The following is a 24854-nucleotide window of genomic DNA, read 5'->3' on the forward strand; positions in this document are numbered from 1 at the left end:
GTGGGGCACTGTGGGCTATCAGAACCTAAAGGGATCAGAATTCCATCACAGAAACGTGGAATGTTTTAAGATCATCTCATTCCAACCCCTACTATGGGCAGGGATGCCTCCCACTAGACCAAATTGCTCCAAACCCTATCCAACCTGGCCTTGAACACTTTCAGGGAAGGGGCAGCCACAGCTTCTCTGGGCAACCTCTGTCAGTGCCTCACCACCCTCACAGTAAAGAATTTCTTCCTAATATCCAGTCTAACCCTACTCTCTTGCAGCCTGAAGCCATTCCACCTTGTCCTGTCACTACAATTCTTTATGACAACTGTTACCCAAAAGTCTTTCAGCTCATGATCTATTTAGAATATTGCTGAGTTTTCCCTTGTGAAATAATACCAGCTCTACCATTCCAGAGGCAACAGCCTCAGCCCCACATTCATGCAGCACAGGACCAAGGACCAGCAGTTTAACCAGGGTGGAAAGCTCTCCCCAAATATGAAGGACAGATGATGAAATCAAGTGTCTTTCTGCAGTGTGGCATGCTAAGCATGCTGGAGTTTTTCCAGAACAAATCTGGAAACTCAGAGTGAAGCTTCTCTGCCCTTTTTCATCAGCTTGAAGCCAGAGAGCTCTTCTTCAACAGTCCTACAGATGGAGCTTGTAAGCTTGCAAGAAAACAAGAACCATGCCATGAGCTCCCAGGGCAAAGCCACTTGTAAAGTTCGAATGAGAAGGAAGAGGGAATACTCTAAAATAATTACATGTTTGCATTCAGGAAGTAGAGCCACAAAGCACAGCAAGATTATGTTTCTAACTCTGCATCTCTCAGCTACTGTGGTTTAATTGCTGCCTGTCATAACTGGAAAGAGTTTTGCTCTTTAGAGTGGTGCTGCTAAGAAACCCCATCCTTCACAGGCCAGTCCCCAAGAGCCTGGTTTAGTTCTTCCCAGGAATACAAAGGAAGCCAATGCTTCTTGATATCTCATGACAAGGTTATTATAATAGTGACTGTCTGGTGTTCCAAATCCAAGGCACACACAGTTTGATAGGAGACGAAGTCCAATGTCCTTTTCCTGTTGCCCCATTGGATGAGCTTCACATTCAGGCTCTGGTTTCCATGACAATAATCACAGTTTTGTTTCACTTCTGGCAAACTCCATCACTCCCTACCAGCGAAGGCATCAGTCAAGTTGTCCACCTCTAGTGAGAACAAAATGGGTGGTAAAACTGGAGCTGTGCTCTGTTAGCTTTCACTCCATCTCCATGGGGCCACCTTCTGAGTGTGGGACAGGGAGGTCCTGTCAATGGGGTCACAGAATCAGGCTGGGCTCCTGAAACTCGTGTCCTGCCCTGTGGCAGCCCCAGGTTACCTGGTGGTTCACACGGACCTTGTTTCAATCTGCTGCTTTAAAGCAGCTACACCACACATGACTGCACTTCACTGTGGGCAAACAAAGCCACTGAGAGCAAATATGTGCTATTAAAAAAGTCACTTATGAACAATTAAGAGATTGGCCAGATGCCAACAGAAGAGGGGTGTAAATCAGCTTGTCTCCAGTGGCATTTGTGGAGCAAGGCTGGTGGACTTTGAGGTGACAACTGGACTCTCTAACTTCTATAGAGCAGCCACCAGAAATCCAGGCACTCTTTGCCAAAGTCTCTTTAAGCAGTAAGGTTGTTTGGGAAGCCCTACAGCTTCAAGAAGAAATATCTAGTTTGTGTCTCCTTCTGCTTAAACCCACAGTCTGAAAGGTGAAGCCACTGCAGAGAGAGGGACTGGCATCTCTTTTATAGACTCTCACTTCTAACCATTAGAAGCAAAGTGTAGGAAAATCTAGAGAAATAAGTGAATAAGGATTAACACCCTGAATGCTGCCAGCACAGGGTGCCTACAACTCTTTGTGTCCTCTTGGAGGAGAAAAGTGCAGCCAGCATTCCCATTCTTTTGCTCTTGTCCTGGTGTAAATCAGCAACATTCTGAAGTCAAGGAGCCTAACTCTCCTTTACACTGCCATCAGCTGACGTCAGCGGAGCAATTTCAGATTTATGCTCGTGTCATTGAGAAAGGATTTAGACCTAATTAATTTATGCTACAGTAAAACTGATGTGCAGGGGGAACAGGGTTTGCAGCACACAGCCCTGTCCAGGCACTGATGGAAGACAGGGCCAGCTACCCAAATAGCGGCATAATCTGAAGAATCCTTATTTATGGTCTCCGAATGTGTGCGCGCACGTAGGAAAGAGGTTTGGAAGATGGCAATTAAAATAAACAGCAGATCACTTCTCCTAAACATCTGCCTTGTAAAAACAGAAAATCAGATGTTGCCGTGGAATGCAGGCTGTTTGCTGCTCCAAGTGACACGAAGAGAGCGCAGCTCGCTTGACCTCTTCCAACATTTCCTCTGCCTTGAGATCTGAATTCCTCAGGGTTCACAAGTGAAAGCATAATATTCAAAACAGAAGTTGGCTGAAGAAACCTTGCAGCCTCTGTTCTTGACCTGTGCCTGTTCACCTGTGGGAATTTCAGATTTGCTCACCAGAGAAGCACAACGGGACGGATGGACCACCCGCATCCCACAGGGTCAGGCCACATGCTTCCATCTTGTTAACTACTTACCCAGCAGGATATCACTAATTTACACTCCCTTCTTTTGTTTCATTACAGCCTTAGAAGATGTGGAAGCCTGATGATGAAATCGTTTTTGGTCATTACTCACAAGATATCCCAGGCTCAAGGACAGCCACTCTGAAGGGTGAAGATCCGATGAGAAAGTAAAAATGACCTTTTCAGTCAATGGGAATGGACTAGTGCCCACATAGTCACAGTGGGAGTTTGAAATGCCTCCCATGGGGCATTTCCCAAGACGTCAAGGAAAGGATGAAGAGGGAATAAATTCCCACCCTCACCCTAGGCTGTAGATCAGCAGTGCTTTGATAAGTGGTTTTGCAAATCAGGAACTTGAGTGATAGGAGAAGGGAGAGTGAACTCAAACTGAAAGACAGTAGGTTTTGATTGGATATTAGGAAGAAATTCTCTCCTGTGAGGGTGGTGAGGCCCTGGCACAGGTTGCCCAGAGAAGCTGTGGCTGCCCCATCCCTGGAAGTATTAAAGGCCAGGTTGGATGTGGCTTGGAGAAAGCTGGTCTAGTGGAAGGTGTCCCTGCCTACAGGAGGGAGTTGGAAAGAGATGATCTGTAAGGTCTGTTCCAACCCAAACCATTCTGTTATTCTGTGATTCCCTAAATCTTAGATTTGTTTCACTCCATTTGAAATGTACACTGTGGAAATCTCCATTGAGAGCTGGATTTCCAGAGTAATGGAGCCCAGTCCTCAGACCAATGTAGGTGCCTGCAAGGCAGCTGAGTAGCTCTTCCCTAAGCATCCATCAGATTCAGGGTGGAGTGAGGCAGAGGAAGATGGAATTTCACTCTATAGTCCTCCAGTACTCTAGAAAACAGAACAGTCTGTCAGCTTTGCAATGCACAGCCTCTGCATCTAAACAGGTCTCACAACCTAGTCAGGACTGGCACAGATTGTCTACAGACTCTCCCCTCTTTCCTTTCCTGTCTCTTTAATCTCTCCTTGGAAACTCTTGCTATTTTATCCTGTGTCAGCAACCTGTCATCTACCATTTGCCAACAATTCCTCCTATAACCTTTAAACAGCATATGTTAAAAGTGCAGGGTGTGAAAAGAATCCTAGGGCACAGCAAGAGGAAATGAAGCATCAGTTGCTTCTTCACAGATCAAGGTAAAAGAAGAACCTGTTAATGCATGATAAGAAGCCAAAGTGTAACATAAGGGCACAAGGAACCCCAGCGGGTACCAATCCCAGACTTAGGCTTATTTATGATCACATTTACTTAGGAGAGGAAAAAAATTCCATCTCATCCCTTTCAGTTTGCAGGAACCCAAACCTGTGTTTTAGAGCATCTCTGTACTTGTCTCTCTGATGTGATGTTCCAAGTGACACATGGTGATGCCCCTTGTTTTATTACAGGGCTCTGACACAGCATGTTTCCTCCACAGAGTTCATCCACGACTCCTAGGTCACAGCCTCAGGAATGGCTGGAAGTTCCTCTGGACACTTTATAATCTATCCATCAACTCAGGGTTAGCATTTCTTCCCTTCCATTCTCCCCTGCACCAGTTTGTCCTCCTTCCCCATGAGCTCTCCTATGGGAGAGGATCCAGCAGCCAGTGCCACAAAGCCAAACTTGGACACAACTTTCCAGTTAGTGTCAGTCCTTAGCACATACCCAGCTTGCTCCCCACCACACAAGCACTAAATTAACTCAACTTCTCCACTTGTTGGATCTGGTATCAAACCCATCTGAAGACCCAAGTTCTCTGTGTCCTTTATGACCACTCGAAGAACACAGATCTCCCAAGATTAGGGTATTCCTCAGCTCTGCCAGGCTCTTGGTGAAGATCACTGGCTCCTACATTGGTGCAGATGTCAGTTCCATTGCTGAATCCCAAACCTGGATCTTCACTTACTTTGCTAAGAAATAATGTCCTCATCAAATTCTAGGTTTGAAGGACTACTTTTTTTTTTTTCCTGGCAGAGGCTCACCAAAGTAACTCTGGAAAGCAGCCAGAATGTGAACAGCTGCAAAGCAACAGGCTATGTTATCCTATTTCTCTTGCCCCAGCTTTTCTAAGGGGATTGTTTGTTTATTTTGTTGAATTTTGGGGAAGTGGGAAGGACATTGTTTGCTTTGGGATTTTTTCAATCATTGAACAGATTGAACATTGTTCCCAACAGAGCAACAGCTCTCTTTGAAACTATTAAAACTGTAAAATCCTGCAATCTCCAGCAGGAGCTCTTGATTGTTGGAGTACTGGGAGACTTGTGTAATGCTTTTCTGGGGTTTTATGTTTGGGGTTTTTTTGGCAAATAGTGATTTTCCTCACTGTGTTTTCCTGTCAATAGTGCAATGCATTAGATCATGTGCTGCTATTACACACTCAACTCTTTGGAGTTGATAGAATTCGCTCAAATGTAGCAACTGTGAATATCAGGGCGAGTGGGAGGACAGTAGGAAGGGAAGATACTTTCTGAAGCCTTAATGGAAGACAGTTACTTTGAAGCAAATTTAAGGGCCACTGTGACAGAGATTATGCCCAGGTACCTTCCCTGCCCTGCTTTTAGATGCAAATCCTCATATGAAAATAGCAAACAGTGGTCCTTTGGATGAGGAAGGGCCAGGGATCTGACAGAATTGGAATATCAGCAGGTGCCTGTGAATGCCTGGAGGGGATTCACACTAAAAGGCTCCCACATTTCAAGAAAGAAATATTTGTGGACATTTGGCTTCAAGCAATGAAAATCCTTCCCCAGATTTAGCGCCATCACATGTGGAATTCAGGTTTGAATTCTGATTTCCTACAGTTGTTCCAAGGATTTCTTGGACAACTCGTAAATTGATTTTGGGTGGTCTGTTTAATTGTTTTATGCAAAATAACTTGGGGTCAGGGGAAAATGCTAAATGAATTTCTATTTTTGAAAGTCCAATAATGTCATGGGGCAGCTGCCTGGTCACACAGTGAGAGCTCAGCCAGGGTTTTGTTTCCTACCACAAAAAGCAGGGATATCCTGTGGCATGGGGAGATGCCTACATGAGAGGATCCCTCTCAGCTCAGTTGAGGGACTCCATGAGCTGGCAGCAGCCACCACAACACTCCAGTGAGAAATTGTTCTTAAAGGTCTGATTTGAAAGACCAAACACAGAAAATTTGGAGTAAAGCTGTCAAGGCTTAACAGAAACCATCATGAAGCCATCACAGAGTCCCTCAAAGCTATATGTCCCATCACAGAGTCCCTCAAAGCTATATATCCCATCACAGGGTCCCTCAAGGCTATATCCATGCTCTACTAGTGCAATGATCCCACAGGTAACAAGCAAAAGCAAATCTACTCCTTTTCCCTGTAAATGCCTTCCTCTTTACTGAATAAAGTGGGAAAAATGAGCTTTTCTCATGCCCAGCATATCATTGCTAGTAAAGAGGAACTGAGCCAGAGTCAGAGACCCAATACAAAACCAGTGAGCCAGCTGGAGATAAGGGAATGGGGAGGAAATCTGGAGAATACAGATCTCTGCTTCCAGTTCACTGGCATGCATCCAAACCAGCGGTCCCGTGGCTGACCAGAGCACAGAATCTCTCTTTTTAGAGGAATATGGTGCATTTCCTACATTCATACACCCATAACTGGCAGTCACAGCTCCCCATACTGTTCTAACCTAAATTCTGCCTACTGAACTGAGCACTTCCAGCATGGCTGTCACCTTGAACAAGGGACAGGGACACAGGTTGAATTTGGGCCAGGAGAAACCAAGCACTGTCATCCCTCCCTTTGGAAACACAGAGACTTAACATCCCTGTTTGTGCTTTGCTGTGAGCTTTTGTGATGCTGCTGTGGTTCCCTTGAGACTCTTCCTTGGAGGAAGAGGCAGCAAGAGTGCAGAGAACACCCTCACTCCATCTCTCACATGCAGCTCTGTGGCTGCCTCTCCTCACAGGCAATATTCCCATGCAAGGCTCCAGTGAGGATGATCTCTGATCCCAAGGGCACCAGTGCAACTGCACTGGATGTGGGAAATGGCTTGTGACTGAGTCCCTTATCCTCAGGCAGCCTAAGAACCCCACACAGAGCCCAGGGAGGCTGAACAAGCTGCTTCCACCACAGTCACTAATTGCTGTGCCCTGCTGAGCCTGCTCCACACACCCCGAGCTGGTGGCTGCTGGGTTTTCCTTTCCTAATGGAAAGGAACGGAGCCTCTCCAGGGAAGGACACGGGTGGTTTGTGTCCATCCACCTCAGACACTCCTGCCCAGCCCGTCTCTGCACTGCTCTCCTCCTTCCTCTGTTACAGCCAGAGTGTGACGTGCAGCAGCACTGGCCCCACGTGGGATCTGAAGCGAGGCCAGACAGAGGAAATGGCTCCTGTGACCCTCCTTGAGAAGGAAGGAGGTTCTCCTGCCTGCAGCCTCACCACTGTGGTGTGTGGCTGGTGGCTGGTGTTGGAGCGTGGTCCCACTGGTGGCTCGGAGGAAGGAGGAAGGAAAGGCATTGGCCTGTTTACATCAGCACAAAAGCATTTCCCTCATTTTCAAAATGGTGCATTTCATCTGCTGATCTCGAAGCAGTCGGGAAAGAAGCATTGTCTCTCCCACCCAGCAGATAAGGGGTTAGGATCTGATCCAGGGCAATTAGCCAGCCAGCACCACTAGTGACATAAATCTGGTTTCCAAATCTCCAGTCCTCAGCCAACTCTGCACAGCTCTAACATCTCCTGATGAACGTGTGAGCTAACACTGGGGCTAAGTTTATGACTAACAAGTCTAATGAGGTAATGTGAATACTAATTTAGACTCAGAGACATCTCAGATGCCATTTTACTCACCAAAAAAATTATAAATCTTTATTCTAATAAATTCCTTTCTTACCCCTAGAAGAACTTACTCTCCAAAACTGTGCATTATCCACCTGTTTGACTTCTTGGGATGTGGAAAAGAGGACAAGGGACAGGGCAGCAGCTGCCCATGAGGGGTGATTATGAGAGAAATTCAGTTCTTGCGATTTCCAATCACTCCGTTGCAGTTTCATATTTGACAGGACAATCCAGGCCATAGGACAGCTCAAAAACAGCTGTTACCAAATGTAACTTTGGTGATTTTTTTAAGCATCACAGTTTGGGAAGGAAGGAGGAAATCACCAGTTTCGGTTCCACTACCATCCTGTTGCTGCAGAGGTCTGCACCCAGAGAGGTGAAAGATCTGAGAGGCTGCCCTGGACAGACTGGTTTGTTCAGGGCCTCAGGTGCCTTTCAGCCAGACTACAGTAGGTGCTTGGGGTGAAAGGAAAGTTGCTTTGGTGAATGAGAATCAAATCAGAAAGAGAAACTGGTGAAATGTTAATGCTCGAGCAGGGTAGGAAACGCTCTCTCTTCTCAGGAGGGGCTAAGGCTCATAAAGGTCTTTTTTAGAGCCTTGAATTCTGACAATGTTTGACCTGTTAAGGTATTGCTGCTGCCACTGGGAAGTTTGAGATACGCTGGTGCCCCTTGGGATAGTTGAGGGAAGCTCAAAAACTTGTCACTGCCACAAACGTTAACGGTTCAGAAGGGAGCAGGCAGAGAACAAGGGAAGTAAAGGAAAAAGAGAGAAGAAAGGAAAGCCACAGGTTTTTGAAGTTTTCTTACGACAGACTTTGGGAGCCCATACAGTTTGCTAATGTTTGGGGAAAGGCAGTTGCTTAAGTGATTCAGCACAAAGGAACCATCTGGAGACTTCGAGTCCTTCCCCTCCGGTGGCTCTGACTAGTTACAGAAATAACACAAAAGGAGTATAAACAGCATGGCCATCCCCGTGACAGCCCTTTCTCCACAGCCAGGCTGCACAATGACTGTCCTGCAGGACACACGTGGCTCTGGGGAGGTGGGTGTGGTATTAACCCTTTCTTAGCTGGCAGCATGGCAGGGGGGTTGGGACTAGATGATCTTTAAGGTTCATTCCAATCCCTTAACATTCTGTGATTCTGTGAACACCCCTGCAGACAATCCTAACCTTTATACAGCATAACAAAAAGCAGCTCCCCCCCTTTATAGGGGCTCTCAGCAGAAGTTTCTCACCTCTGCTTTCTAAGACTAAAAAGAGCCTGGAGAATCCTGAGCCAGCGGCCTCCTCTCAAACAGCCAGAGTGCAATGAGGCATAAGATAAGGTTGTGAATGTAGCAGAGCCATGCAGGGCTGCAGCGCACAGCACTGAGGTCAGACCTGAGGTGGTGTGTCCCCACATGATGCTGTCTCCCATCTAAGGACAAGAGGAAAATCTTTTGAAGACTGAGCAACGTATTATGCCCCTCAGACGTTCTCTACCCACATGCATGTGGAGTGTCTATCAGCACTCCTTCCCACCCCCTCCTCACAGTACTTCATTTATTAAAAATGAACCTATTTTTCACCTCACACAGAAATAACCTAATAGCAAACACATTCATTTCACACTGTGTATGCTGGAGTCACACAAACAACCCGAAGGAGAGTCTAAGTGGCAATCACCCCCACTCATGGTTATATCCATGTATGTTTGGAGGACACTGCTCTTGAGGAGTCCTATGGATCCATCATCCCATTAAATCAGTGACAACTATATTAGCAATGCATAATTGCAAGGGGCAGAGAGAGAGATAGAGCCTTAGCTGTCCTTGTGCAACACATCACTAACAGTTTCAAAAGCAGTTCAGGAGCTTAAGTCTCATTTCCAAAATTGCCTTGGGTAATCATTCACTCAGGAGTAGCCGCTACTTGATGAGAGTAAGTCCAATTCTTTTTCCCTCATCCTGCTCACCCACATCAAAGGGTGAGGCTCAGTGGTTTGTGCCAAAGATGATAAATACTCCCAGGGTTTACAGGGCCAAACCTGTGTGGAAAACACTCAGCCTTGCCACGGCCGAGTTCACACTACGCTTTGGTTCCCTTCATCAAAGCGAAGTGAAGCCGCCCGAGCAGGGGCTGGCACGCAGCGATGCTGATGGTATCTCTGGCAGACACAACACAGCCCTGCAGTGGGCACAGCGTGAAGGCAGGGCCAGGAATCCATGGGTGGAGCAGGCATCACACCTGGGTAAACACAACCCGTTTTCCCAGAGCCCAGCTTCGAGCTGGTTACTGCACCACGGGCAGCTCAGCCCTCAGGGGCTTTTCTGCTTCACTCTCTGGCAAGCACCTTCTTCAGTGAGTGAGCAAATGGTTGGCATCTGCCATGGAGGTATAAAAAGATTTCCCTGCGGGGTGGAGCTCGATATGTTGATGATCTCATGGTTTCAGTCATGGTGACCTGCTGCACTTGATGGATGCATCCCTTCCTCCAGTGCCCCTGCCCTTGCCCTCCATCAGCAACAGCCACTTCTGTCTTCAGCTGAGTTTTCAGCCAAGGAGGCTGGAATCACCTTGCCTACCCTTTCCAGGGCAAATCTCAGTTGCACACGACACAACAGCAAACCCTGTCCTCCTGACCTGCTCTGGGTTCAAAGTGAGACAACCCTTGCAGAAGAAAAAGCCCAGGAACCTGCAGAAACGGCAGAGGTAAAATGTTAAAGGGACACAAGGTTCTAATTTCAGTCACTTATTTACTGTAATTTCCCTCCTGTTTAGGAAGATCCAAATCTTACCTAACAGCATCCTGACCCTGCTGGGAAGCCCAACTGTAACCTTAAACCCCGTTTAAAAATAGGTGGTCCTAAGACTTCTGCAGGAATGAGAGCCCTGGTATTCGTGAGGGGTTCAAGTAACTCATCTGCAGCTCTCTGATGGTTTGATATGGAAGGCTTTCAGGTGTATTATGTTTTAAATCAGTTTCATTGTTAAGACAGCACTGAAATCTGAAGGACTTGAACTTCTTATAGAGAGTGACCAGCAGCTATGGGACATTGTCTGATTCCTCCACATTTGGCCCTATCATACAAGGGCTCACTACAATGACAGGAGGACAGAGTAGGGCTCAGGACCACAGAAGTTTCCAGCTGCCAGCTGAAATGGCCAATAAAGAACCTCTGATGTGCAATTAAAGAGTGCTTTCTGTGACACAGAAATCCATCCAGAGGGGTGTGGAAATTATAACTGAACTTCTCATAAATTACTGGAAGTCAAACGTTAACAATTTCCATGTAAGGAAGATGAAAGGCGGAGCGGGTGGAATGCATACATATATTCAACTCCATTATTCTCGCCTCAAAAACCAGTCCAGCAGCCCTTTAATCACTCAGCAGCTCATCTCTAAGTTGTCTCTATTATTAACAACAAAGTGCTTGTTATTTCCGTGGCCATCCTTTGAAGAAGCCAGGGATGGGGGTGAGGGTGCCTGTGGTGAGAAACGCGGCACAGCACAGACACGGGATGAGCAGTGCGGGCAAGGCCGTGGTGTGCCAGCTCAGGAGGAGTGATCAGAGCAGAGCAGCCGTGAGCCAAGGGGTAAAACAGGGATGAAGGAGATGGTGAGACTCTCCTCACTCTCCAGGGAAAGGGTGAGCATCTTGTAATTCTGCAAATGGCAAGCACAGCCTGAAAAACTTTCAGGCAACTTCTGAGCAGGATATACCCATCCCTACGTTTGCACTGCAGCAGAGAAATCTTTCACAAATGCACATGACCTAACAGGTCTAGTTTCTCTCAGTAATTTTAACAAACAGTAATTGGAACTCCTGGCTGAAACCACAGGGGATTTCCTCATGCAAAGCTACAGCATGGACCTGGCTCTGCTGTTGCTATAATTAACATGTGTACATAAAAGTACCATTATCATCCTGCGACTTCTCTGGCCCAATTTGCACTGATATTCATGATGAAATTGCCTCCTTAGCCTGGCTTCTCTTATCACTCCACCGAGAAATGAGGTATCTGTGGGTGAATCACACAAGATGGGAAGGGGAAGGAAGAAAGTTCTTCAAACTCAACCTTTTTTATCAGCAGCTGAAGGAAAGGAAATTAACGGGTACTTAGGTTAATGAAAATGGGAAGCTTGCAGGGAGGCTGTCACTTTTAGAACAGTCAGGATTACTCAAAGCTAACAAATATAACACAAAATGGCTTTTTACTACTACTAGGTAAGGTTGTCCTTTTGGTGCGAAGGGTTGCATCTTATCCTTCAGTGGTCTAGCCCTGGTGTCTCACCTCCTCTGTGGTGAGGCTGAATGATAGTTGTCTTACAGCCATCCTCACAGCTCTGGCAAAGTAATAAAAGGGTTTCATCGTTAGGTGAATCTGCATCAGGCAGAGTTCAGATTCCTGCTGCGGAAGCCAAGAAAGGACAATATCTGGTAGTTGTGAAGCATCTTCTCTCCAAATTCCTGGACACAGAGTGCAGGGACACTGCCCTTCCAGGCACCATGTGCCTGGCAGGCTCCATGTTACAGGCGGCACCGAGATGTGAGATGAGTCACCTCAGTGGAGCGCAGACTCAGTGCTCTCCGTTTCTAATCTGGGCCCTGCATCGTAGATGTTTGTCACTGCAGCACAGGGTGATATCTTCACGCTGTATTTCTTTCTTCCTGCAACTCAACGAGCACCTCATAATAAAGCCTTTGTGCTTCAGAGAGGATTGAGGTCTCCAGGAATTACTTACAAAGCCTGAATGAACATTTCAGGCTGTACCAAGTCCCATGTGTTTCTGTAACAGCACAATTTCTACCCAGTGACTACAGACCCAGGCTGCTGCTTTTCAGGGGTGGCTACGAACACTGGTGACAAGGAGTATTTCCATGTTACTGCAAGGGCACCTTTCACAGCAAGACAACTCCTGTCTAGATTTGGACCATGGGTAGTTTTACATCCCTAATACAGCCAGGGTCCTGCCCAGGTCCCCATCCTGTGGGCTCCCACCTCTCTGCTTTTCTTGGAGCACAGTGCAGCTGCAGGTCACTCTGCACATCCTCTGGGGCTGCTCAGGGCAAAACCACCTCAGCAAAGCAGAACTAACACCAGACATGTACCAGGCACTCATATTCCCACAGGCACTGGAAATAGCATGGCCACAGGCCCGCGGCCCCGTTCACCACAGGGACAAGTGTGCACGATGGACAGACCAGGAGCGGTGAGCTATGCTGACCTGTCCCTTCCAAACAAACCACAGCTGCTGGCTGGCATGGCCCACATTGTGGAGACACCCCAAGATTATAAACAAAGAGCAAACTAAGAGCAGCAAAAACTTCTGGGAGCAATGCTGATGCCAAAGCCCAAACAGCATCCCTGGTGTCACCAAGTACCCAACCTCTTCCCATGGCTCTTCTCCAGGGAAAACCCCATCTCCCCTTCAACTTTTCTAGTTGACAAAGTGGTGATTAGTTGGACTCGAAGATCTTAGAGGTCTTTTCCAACCTAAATGATTCTTTGATTCAGTGATTCTGCACTCACACCTCCTTATCACCAAGGCCATCACCTCTCCAGGGGGACAGCCGTCCTGATTTGTCTCCATACCTGTCAGACACTCACTGCAAAGGCATTCATGCCTCAAGAATGACAGGAACGCCTGCTCCACACCCTCCAAGTTGTGCCTTGGTAGGCAGCAGAGTGGCCTTCGAGAAGGAAGAGAGCTTGCTGCTCATTCCAGAAGTAGTCATCCTCTACACAAAGGGAAGGAACCTGGGGGGGCTCAGAGGAAACCATGAATTATTGCTTTATGTAATCTTGTCCTGCGCCAAGGATTGGGAGGGGCTAAGGGAAAGAAAGGTGGTATATTAAGGTAGACAGTACATTTTTGGAAATGGATACCAGGCTTTTTTCATCTGTTGTCCACTACTGGTTTTCTCTGGGCACCTCTATCTACATGTGAAGGCTCCTAATAGAAAACACATTTAAAAATGCCTTTTTAAGCCACCTCCTAATTCTTTCAGCCCTCATGGGCATCAGAAGTTAGGAACACCAGCTAATGCCAACCAGAGAACAAGCAGGCACTATGCAAGCATGTCTGTCCCAGTTTCCATATCTTGGCACTGCTCTCCCCAGCTGCGGCTTTTATTCAAGAAACAATAAATTTGGCAAAGGCTCTGCTTGGTCATTTGATCTGTGGCACTTTGGGGGAGACTCACAAGCACTGCGTCCCATTCATAGGAGCTCTGTCTTTAACAAATGTCACGTTTCTTCCCCTAACTCCTCTGGATTCTACTGGGAAACTCTAATTGCCCTGTGTGCTGGTGTGGCACAGCCCTCCCCAGTCCCCCAGCCTGCCCAGTGAAACTCTTCTTCTTCCCTCCATCACTCCCCAGCCAAGGTGCTTCGCTGGCAACTGCCCCAACCCCGCTCCAGTTGCAGTTAAAATAAGAGTGAGGTCCCAAATTTATCTGCAGCTATTTGTCTTATACAGTCATCTCCCTCTTTCTCCATCACACACCCCCACACCAGCGCTTTAGCAGGGTTGGATGACCCAAGGTCAGCTTTAGGCCACTTCATTACTGTCATTGCATTTACACTGACTGGAAGGGGAAACAGGAGAGAGAAATGTTTGAATCAAGGCTGTAATATCAGTACAGAGAAGGGATATCTCCATCCAAAACTAAGGCACAGGACAATCTGATCCCGTGGGTAATGTTGGAGTGAACAGCTCAGCAGCAGGGACATCTCAGAATGTTTTCATTTGGTTGGAGTTGCTTTTTCCCTGCTTTTCCCAGAACTGGAACCCTACTGCAGGAGGTCACATGGCACAAGGCAGAGGAGACCATTATTAAAAATAAGAAAACATTCACCTTCCTTGCTCTCGGAGTGTAAATGAGGCTGGCCACTTGTCTTGGACAGCCTTCTTGACACTGGGAACAAACTGTGCCTGCATTGTCTCTCTAATGGCCATCCCTGCTCACCCACGGGTCCCCAGCAATTCTGTGTCACTGAGAGACTGTCCTGCCCACTCTCCCTGTGTTCTGCCACATTCCCCTGCCACATCTGCTGCATCAATCTCACACTGCCTGAGAGCAGACAAGGGAACTACTAATGTAGGAGGGAAGAGGCACCACTGGGGCTGCCTGCACGGAAATGCAGATCCTACTTTCATGGGATTTTCCAACCCATTTGTACTTTCTCCCTCCTTTTCCATGGGATCCAACCTCTTGCTGTCCAACTTGAGTTTCCTGCTGATGCTTGACTCACTGTCCCTCTTAGGACCAATTTTTCATCTCCAATCATTTAATCTTTTTACACTCTTCTTGGGCATATAGCCTCTCTTATTTGGTTGCCTCCATCTATCCCTTCAACCATTTCCTTAGAGTCCTTCTCTTTCCATCACTGGTGTTTGCTGTATTTATGACTTTAATGGCAGAGCTGACAGGAGCCTCCTTAGACACAGGCCGTCAGTAAGCTGCAGTTGTTCAAACCTATGCTAAAAGAGTTGGCCCTGTCCACTTTTATCATTATGTTTTCCCTCCTGAGTTTTGAGTGTTAAAGAGGATTCTTAGGCAGAGAAAGAAAACATCCATGAATTCACTCTGACTTTGCTACAAGCCTTTGGCTTTGCAAATCATATCAGAAAGGAAAATCCCCAAAGCTCTGTCCTGTAGCTGTAGCAATCTGAAATCCTACCCTGCAGCCAGATAAGTGAATCCAAGCGTGGTTTTCAGCAGTGGTTTGCCCCTGGAATGGAGGCTTGGGGCCAGCCCAGCCTGAGGCCAAGCCTGAGCAAATCCAATGCCAGGCCCCATCCTGGGTCTCTCTAAGATGCAGGGGGGCTTTGCAGACTGGTAGGGATCACTCATCATGCCCCAGGCCACCAATTCTGCAGTACCCCATGCTTCACTTCAAACCAACAATCCTTTCCCTTCTCCCCAGTTCATTTCTGTCTCTCCTGGCCAACATCCACAAGTCATGCCTAGAAACCACAACTTCACCCCCAGGCCCCTCCTGCTGCCACTGGCTCTGCCTTGGAGGCTCATCACACACAGCTCTGCACCCTGACCTTTCCTTTCTGGGAATAGCATGCACTGCTCGCCTCCCATCACTTCCAAGGAAGGGGCAGCCCAGCAGGAGTACCCTGCCCCTCTCCCTGCCTCCTCCTGGCTCTGCCAGCCCAACGTGGCAGCAGCCAATGTGTCATCACCTCCGGCACCAGGGAGAGATGCCGGCAACTGTCCCTTACAGTCTGATAGCAAATGTCAGAGGGAGGGGCTGGGACTGCAGGAGAACAGCCTGTACATCACTCTGCTGCTGGGGATGGGGAGGTGTTCATTCAAGGCTGGATGACTCTCCTGGAGCAGTTTACATGCTATAAATAGGTACCTCGAGGATCCCCTTTTAAGAAGGGTCTTTCTCTGCAGCAGGGAGCCCCGGAGGGACAGGGAACCACATAGTCAGCTTTAAATGAGCTGTACAAAGCATGCTATGCAGTTACTGAGGAATGGCCTTCTTGTTCTGAGTCACAAAATGTCTTTCTGTGATTCTGCTCTCCCTTTATCCTCCCACAGGTCTCACCTCTACAGTGCCCCTTTGCCTCAGCTGCTGAGCCGAAGTGATTTTGTCTACAAAGCTGCTGGTGCATCCCTTCTGTGGGTTTGATCCCCATATGGGCCATTCCCTTAAGACTTGGACTCAGTGATTCTTGTGAGTCCCTTACAACTTAGAATATTCTGTCATTCTGATTCTGACTCAACTTCATACCCAGTAGCTCTGCACTAGAGCTGTTCAACCTGACTCGTCTAAAGAAGTTCCTGTGCTCAGCCAGATTCATGTCAAGGCAGAGTATCACAGTAGTATTTGGGTTACAGAGAGGTCTCACCATCAGTCAAGGCTGATACAGATGTATCTCAGCATCATTCTCTTGCTGCCCACAGTTATAATTACACTTCCTCTCAGAAACCACGAGCAGCAACAGCATCTTATTCTCACGAGATACAGACCTGAGCTGTGACCCTAACAAAGGACTGGAAAGAAATGGTGAAGGCCTGCACCTGATCCCACGCATTCCCAAGCAGGACTGCCAGGTGAGGTCAGTGGAGATTGTGAAAACATCTGAACAGTGAGAAAATATTCCCCAGTGAACAGGTACCAACCCAGCTCCCCCACCCTGCTCCCCTGAACAGAGATATTTTGGGGCTCCCACAATCTTTACCATGTGCAGACACACTTCCTTTCTCTACCAAGAGTGTATCGGAAAATCAGCATATCTACCACTGAGCCATTTGCTTTTGGGGACAGGCAGCAAGAAACTTATCTAGGGCTCTAGTTTCTCTCAGGAGAAACTGCCCTGCATTTCCAACCATGAGTCCAATACAACAGAGTAGGACTTTCAACCTTCGGAGCAGGGACCCCGTAACCCAGGGGTATTTTGCACTGCTTTTGAAGTCATCTTCAAGGCTGCCTCATCAATTTGCTGTCCACATGCTGCAGCCCATGGGACCTCCATCCAACAGGCACTAAGGAGTGTCATGTCCTGACAGGCGCCATCATGGGAGGCACCATTTAATCTGATTCCAGCGGGCTTGGGAGGCAGGAAGAGCATTATGGCTTTGGGGATGATAAGAAATGTTTTCAGCCATGTGGTTCTTGCTTCAGCTGCAAAGTATCAAGATGAGGGCAGTTCTCACCCAGGGGTGAACAAGAATTTCCTTCAGCCAGAGAGGAAAAAAAAAATTAGGGAGAGGTTTTTCACACTTGCATACACTTAAGAGGAAAAAATATTTACATGAGGGAAAAAGGACTTGGCAGGGGTTTCCCAGAGGCCATTTGCTGTTTATACATTTCTCGGGACTGGGCTGAGGCCACAGAGCTTGGTGGTGGCGCCTGAACCTCCCTGAGCAGCTGAGGGGACTGTCTTTAGGGCTGGGGAGATCCTCTCAATGTTTCTACTGTGCCTCCACATGCAGAGAAGTCGTGTCTGTGAGACCACAGGCAGCTCTGACAGTGGCTGCTGTGGTTTCCTAATGCCTTTCCTTTGTCATCCCTGAGGGACCAGAGCCAAGAGAAGCTGTCGGAAGCACATCACATGTGCTGGGAAGCAGGAACTGGGCTCTAAGAATCTCTTAATACCAACAAACCTTTCCAGGATGGGGTGAGAAATATTCTCCAATTGGAATGTCCTGTTTTAACGGGGGGGGGGGGGGGGAGCTGGATGGCAGCTGAGGCTCCCACCACAGAGGCTGAAGGTCTGACTGATTCTTTCATCAGGACCCCTGCAGTCAGCAATGGCTTGTACTTATAGCTGTGGCTCTCTATCTCTTGAAAGCACAAAGCCACAAATTATTATAATTTGGGCATCTGCCGTGCTTTGGAATTGCCTAGTGCAAGCCCTCCCTGTCCAAGCTGCACAACAGCTCCCTGCTGTTGTTTCTGGAAGGAAGAAGCCTCAAAATGTTCCAGACACACTGGCCTCTGTTGCCAAGACTTTCACCATGGTCTTAAGTGGCATAAAGAATGCAAAATACTTGTCACTGCAACATGCTGGGCTGGGATCCTACTTTACATTACCCATGCTCTTTCTTCACCCTCACCTGAAGCAACAGGAACATCAGGACAACAGGTAACAGAGAACAGGCCAGGAGACTTTCCCAAAGACACACTCCCATGAGCTTTTCCAATCCTATCTAGGAGATAAAACAACCTGGGACAGACAGCAGTGTCCTACCACCACACCATGCTTCTGTCACCCCATTCCTGCAGGGCAATTCATTCCATCACCCCCTTCCAGCCCAAGCTCCAAACCAGCCCCGCTGAAGAAGCTGCAGCACAATGTTTGGTGCCAAGTCAATACTCAGAAGCCCTGTGAGGTGTAAGACCTTGCTTGGGCAGCCAAGAAGGGACAGAGCCACCATTCCCTCCTGCTGTGTGCCAGCGTGGGGGCTCTGGGGTGGAGCAGAGCAGGGACAGCATTGGGCTCTACAGATCAGTGCCAACTATATTTTGCAGTGTTTCATGTTTCCCATCCCAGCAGTCTCAGCACTGGACATCTGTGTTTCCTCCCAGTTCCAGGGAATGCTGACATCAGTGACCAGCAACAGAGGATTAAAGCCCCCAGCTGTACTGGTCCATGTTTCTGCAGCAGCATGGGAAGTGCTGCCATGGCAGTGCAGGAGCCATCCAAGACTGCCATTGTTTCCAGTCCAAACAGACAGGAAAGCAGGTGGACTTTTAAAACTCTGTTTGCAGATCCCAGCATAAGATGTGAAAACCAGATAAGCCCTTTTACAGTGAGGTTTTGAGCACCCACAGGTCCTTCACCGTTTCCAGTGCTCAAAACACTGAATAAATTAACAAAATTCTTGTCCACACTATGTTTGCCTCCCTGCCAGCACCCACATCTTGAGGTGCTGGTTTTCTTTAATGAGCCCTGAATGATTCACTGGAAGAGTCTTGGAGAGTATGGGGGAAATGGAGCCAGCAAAACAGCTTTAAGCAAGGACACTTGACTACAAGCATACCATAATTACTCTTTATTTAAACACAACATCGATAGGACGTGCAATAAATACTCCAAGTTTTAAACATACAGATCTTCATCTGTGTATGTATCTAGCACAGCAAAACACCTTTACATTTCCTTGTTTATATACAGATCTATATGTTGCTGTATATAGATAATGGAGATATATATACACACATATACATCTATCTATAATGAACTTGTGCAAAAATGACCTTACCAACGACAGTAAACAATTAAATATTTCCCAGTCCACTCTCACTGGCACTGGCAATATTGCACAGAAATTCAATTGTATGCTCCTGCCATTGGGAGGGTGAGAAAATGGGAAAAAACTGAAATTGCATGCACAGAGAAGCAGCAAATCCACTTTTTCATGATGAAGAAAGTTTATAAAAGCCCGGTGCCCACTAAAACACTCTGCTTGATTCATCACCTTTACACAGCAATTCCAGCGAACACCCATTGCCAGATCCAGGGGAAGCAGGGTCGTGTTCTGCTCTTACAAGGCTTACCACTTTACTTTCAAGTTGTGTAAACCCCAGTTTCCAGCATGCACTGCTCTGTCTAGACCCAGGCTGTGCCACTGGAGAAGTGACTGTGCTCCCAGCCCAGCTGGCTGTACTTTGTTCTGTGCCAGGCAAATACAAGCCTCAGTCCTCCTGCCGAGGCTGTGAGAGGGAGCAGTGGTGCCACAGGACCTGCCCGTGCCACCAGCTGCAGCTGGAGCCCTTGAGGAACAGCTGTAGTGCATCTCTCAAGAGTCAGTGCTGGGTGGAATGTTGCTGCCCTACTCTGGAATGTGACAAAAAGCACCTACAGGTTCCCCTGGGTGCCCCATGTCGCTGGTGACCCACAGAAATGCAAGAGGGTGTATCTACCTCAGCTGGTAGATCCTCACAGCCCAGGGTGTGTGTTCATTGCAAAATGTTCTCTTTGCCCCCAGGAAGAAAGATTAGTACTAATGTTTACTTTCAAAATAGCTCCAATAAAAGTATAACAAGGGGAAGAAATGCTGGGGCTGCTCAGAAAAAGCCAAGCTTTCACACTGGAAGAGACTGCTGCACAGGGAGGAGATACCAAAGTGGCTGTGGTCCTACTGTGGAACTGAGAAACCAAGCAAAGTGTAAAAACAGTGATGAAAGGAACCTTAATCTTGCAAAACACTGATCTCAGGGAGCCTGGAGTCACACTGCCTCTCTGCTGAGAACAACGACCAAGGCCAGGACAGCTTTTCACAACAGCTCTTGCTCACCTGAACCTGCAGAACCGCTCTGGGTACCACACACATTGCACACCTGAAGTGCAGGCACAAGTTAGCAAACAGTGTGGGTCAGGCAAGGTACGAGGTGCTTCACCAGGGCTGGATGTCTCTGCAAAGGCATCTGGAGAGAGGAAGACTGGGGTAATGCTGATGAGAAGACCAGTGTACACCTTCCCCAGCTTCCCCTTCAATCCTCACAGCCCGGGGACACAGCCAGGCAGTGCCATGGTAGGTTAGGAAACCCTTGTTTCCCTGCTACTTTGAGGATGGCACTTTGTATCCACTGACAGAGAGCAGAGAAGGGAACACACAAGACAGGCCATCCTCCCTCCTGCCAGAGGAATGAATGTGCTCATAAACCCATCTCCTTGGGAGATGGATTCATCATACAGTGAAAATAAACACTCAGAGGCAGAGGATTGGCAAAGGGAGGGACAGAGCCCTTCCCTCAGACAGTGTGGGTGTTTGAGACTCCTGGCAGCAGGAGCTGTAATTAAAGGTGCAGGAGCAGACTGTCCCCATGTGCCGGACGAGCCGTCAGGGAAGAGAACGAGCCTGGCAGAACCGAGAGTTTTGGCTGAAACTCAGGGGAAAAGGGAGAGTTTGAGACCTCTGGAAAAAGGGCAGGCAACTCAGGCAACAACAAGGATGTTGAGAGGTGATGCAGGGAGAAAAGTTAGAAGGACTGGAGCCCAACTAGAGCTTAATCTGGCTGCTGCCATAAAAGACAATTAAAAATATTTTTATATAAGCAATAGAAGGAGGGCTAAGGAGAATTTCCATACTTTATTTGGAAAACACAGTGACAAAGGATGAGGAAAAGGCTGAGGTACTTAATGCCTTCTTGGTCTCAGTCTTTATTAATCAGACCAGTTGTGCTCCAAGCACCCAACACCTTGACCTGGAAGACAGGGACCTGATGTCCTGTATCAAGGTGACCTACTTAGTAGATGAGGGAAAGACTGTGAATGATGTCTACCTGGACTTTAGTTAAGCCTTTAACACCTACTTCCCACAGCATTCTCCTGGAGAAACTGTTTTCCCATGGCTTGGATGGGTACACTGTTTGCTGGGTACAAAAATGACTGGATGGCTGGGCCTGGAGGGTGGTGGGGAATAGAGCTGAATCCAGCTATGGGCCAGTAACCAGTGGTGTTTTCCAGGGCTCAGTTTTGGGCCAGTGCTGTTTAATATCTTTATTGATGATCTGCACAAGAGGATCAAATACACCCCCAGCAAGGTCACAGATGATGCTAATTTGGGAGAAGTGTTGATTTGCTGGAGGGTAGGAAGGCTCTGCAGATGGCTCTGGACAGGCTGGATCGATGGCAGTGCCAGGTTAACAGTTGTACTTGACCTTAAAGGTCTTTTCCAATCTAAAAGATTCCATGATTCTATACCGGAAGGGCAAGAGATGCTGGGAGATAGACTGCAGCCTGCTGTTTACTGCCAGCCAGCTCTGACAATACCTTCCCCTCGATGACAAAAGCATGTCCCTTATAGTAAATAAACTCTTAAATAGGCCCTTTGCAAAGCCCAGCAGCTGTGACGTGTGGGAGAGCTGAAGAGCACGTTGTGTGACTGCTCACACATCCGCTCCCTCTCTAGAGAAGCAGGGCTCTCCTTTCTACTCTATTAATCCCTGGCCTATTTTCAAACATTTTGGTGCATTTTGTAACTTAAGTCTCTTCCCTCTCTCTCTGCTGTACCACTATCCTTCAGCAGGGGCCTCACCTTGACCTGAACCCCAGGGGAGGTTGCACGGTCTGGACACAGTTTCAGAGGGAAGGCTGAGGCAGGCACAGCCCTGACACCCCCCAGCAACTTGATATGCACCCATAGGCAATGCTGCCCAGTGGGAATTGCTGAACAACTCGGGACATGAGGCACTTTGGGAACAACCAGTCCTCAAAAGATGCTTGAGTCTCATTTCCAAGTGGGGATCTGCACCTAGACCCCGTTCCCTCTGCCAGCTCCCCATGCACTTCCACTTCTCCCTAGTGCCAGAGCAAGCTGAAGGTTATATTTCCAAGCCTGGCTACCCAGAAACCAAAAGCTCTCCAGGAATGCTCCCAAGAGGCAAAGGACTAGCATAACTCAGGAGCTTTCAATGCTCTGGCTGTTTTGGAGGATGAAGCAAAGACAGCTCCTGATGTGAAAGCTGCAGCTGCCCAGATCACAAGCAGGACCTACAGTGAGGGCAGTATTTTGTAACAACACAAAAGCTGTGTTTGTGATCTCCATCTCAACTAAGACTTTAAAAACAATTACAATCTCTTTGGCCAAAGTGGCTAAAGGCAGTGAACATAATGCCAAATTCGAGTCAGCTGCACGCACAGACACCTGGGGGTCACATCCCACCCGTGTCCCCACTGACATGGGTGGGCAGTATCCCTCTCATCCTCTACCCACCTTTGTGGCAGTGGCACAAGGTACAAGCCAGCAGCACAGGAGGTAGCCTGCTCTGTTTGCAATAACAATTTGGTGTTTATCACTGTGTGTTTTATCAGATGTATTTAACCTGAGCCAACTCTCTGCTAGTTTAAATCCTAAGTACCCTAAAATCCAATTTAACAGCCACTTCTGACTTCAATGCTCCATTTTTTTAATGCCTAGCATGTATCTATAAAACTATATTTGTAGTGTAAAATATTTCAACAGGCCAAAGCTTTCCTTTTCCAACCATGAAATAGGAAAGATTTGTCAGGTTTGGTTTTGGTTATGCCATAATATTTTTTCCTCCAATATTTCTCTCTTTCAGTTCCAGCTGCCCCCAGAACTGCACAGTTTATATTTTAATAATGTTACCTTAGAGGAGAGAAATCAGTTCTTCAACACTCAGACTCCACTGCAAGCCTGAGGTTTCCTAACACTGTAGCTGAGCTTTGCAGTACCAAGGTCAACTGCCCAGTGCAAACAGCCCAACATCCCCTATCCCTTACACATCCAGGTGCTCTGGATGCTGGAGTGGATTTACATTCAGTTACTTGCTCATCTCTCAGTTTTGGCTACACAGAGCCACAACATCTGAAGTATAAACAGAGGAAGCCAAACAAATAGAGAGATTATTTGGACAACAAAGTCCTGGTCCACAACATGTGTTACTGAAGTGCCAATAATTAATAACAGTGAAAATACAGACCCCAAGATGTGGACAGGGGATTTCTTTGTGCCAGAGGGTCCTGTCCCAAAGCTGGTGAGAGTTTGATCACTGAGCCTGTTGGAGGCTGGCTAACCCCTCAGTACTGTGGGGCACCTCCTCCCTGTGTGCCCTTGCTACCTGCCAACTCACACTGCCCCCAGATATTGCAAAATAAAAGTGACTGGCAAGATTCAAAATGCAGGAGACAGAACAACACAGGAGATATTGATCTCTACAATCAAAAGGTTAATTGTCACTTCCCCTCAATGCTACATAATAATCATGGCCTGCACTGCTGTAAAGTGCATCTCCAGTTCCAGTGTGAGTACCTACACTGGGTGTACCTACACCGACTCCACATCACACCAGCCTGTCACCTTTCAGTCCTTGTGCAGTATGAAGCAAACAGCACCTGACTGGCAGTCCTGGTCCTGTGCTGGGTCTCCCCTGCTCGGGCAGCCTGTTAATGGTTATCTGAGGAGCTGACCTGGGGCCTCACGCACCACACCGTTAGATCACACCCTTCCTTTGCCCGACTGGTGGCTCACACTCAGAGGGCTTGGGGCACTGCTGACATACCTCCCAAGGCAGCAGGTGAGGGCACAGAGAGGTGCAGGCAACAAAGCAGAGAGGCAGGAGGGAAGGACTCGGCCAAATTCCCTGCCTCTGCTGTAGTGCTGAGCTGCAAAGGCAGCAAGTGGAGATGAGTCAGAGGAGAAGAGGGCTTTTACAACTGTTCCTCCTTCCTAACACCCGTTTCAAGCAGGATCAGTACCACTCTGGGAAAAAAAAGAAGGGAGCACTAGGAGTTTCCAGACCCCAGCCCCGTACAAGCCAGGTGGGGTTTTACCATGAGGGATGTGAGAGCTCATGGAGCTTGTCCCCACACCTTGCAGCAGCATCAGAGACCATCAGTAATGACACCCCCTCCTGCTCCCTGCCGTTCGGGGAGGGGGGGTGGGATTCCCCTCCAGCATTCCCTGGGGTCGCCCCTGACAGCACCAGTGCTTGGGGCAAGTCCTTCTCAGAGCAGCCAAGAGAGCCAAGGCCACACGGGGACTGCAAAAAGGTGTCGGTAACCAGAAACCCTGCTCCACCCCCCTCCCAGCCTCCAGCCTCCCCCGGACAGCGCACAGCGCTGCTCCAAACCCCTCTGCCTTCTGCACCGGGGGGTACCAGCCTGGGGGGTCTCAGCTCCGGGCTGGTCACCCCACTGCGTTTGCAAAGCTAGTTCTGCCATGGACCCAGAGACACCCAGACCCACCCACTGACCACGGCACGGCCCAAGTAGCAACGCAACGAACACCCCCGTAGTGCGGGGAAAGCGCGTGGAAATGCGGGGGATCCAGGCACGGGGGGTGCCCGAGCGTTCCCCCGCGGGACACCACGGTCCCACGGAGCGCCGGCAGGACCCGTGGGCACCGTTTCCTCGCACCTCTCCCGAGTGTTTCTAAAAGGACCCCGCGCTTGCACAACCTCCCGGCCCGCGGGTCCAGCCTGTCACACAGCACCGCGATTGCAGATGGGGGGGAGCTCCATTCCCCCCTTCCCCAGCCCAAAC

At 48.3% G+C, this 24854-nt stretch overlaps 1 protein-coding gene and 1 long non-coding RNA gene across 8 annotated transcripts in view; both read right to left on the reverse strand.

The window, feature by feature from the left end:
• Positions 1-24854, reverse strand: part of LOC127473698 (uncharacterized) — a 901041-nt gene that overhangs the window by 4680 nt on the left and 871507 nt on the right. The gene's annotated exons all lie outside the window — the stretch shown is intronic.
• The window catches only part of ADRB2 (adrenoceptor beta 2), a 32095-nt gene that overhangs the window by 4680 nt on the left and 2561 nt on the right, over positions 1-24854 (reverse strand). The gene's annotated exons all lie outside the window — the stretch shown is intronic.

The sequence above is a fragment of the Manacus candei genome, unplaced genomic scaffold, assembly GCF_025592945.1.
Source record: "Manacus candei isolate 608988 ecotype Guabito, Panama unplaced genomic scaffold, ASM2559294v1 h1tg000037l, whole genome shotgun sequence".
Lineage (NCBI taxonomy): Eukaryota > Metazoa > Chordata > Aves > Passeriformes > Pipridae > Manacus > Manacus candei.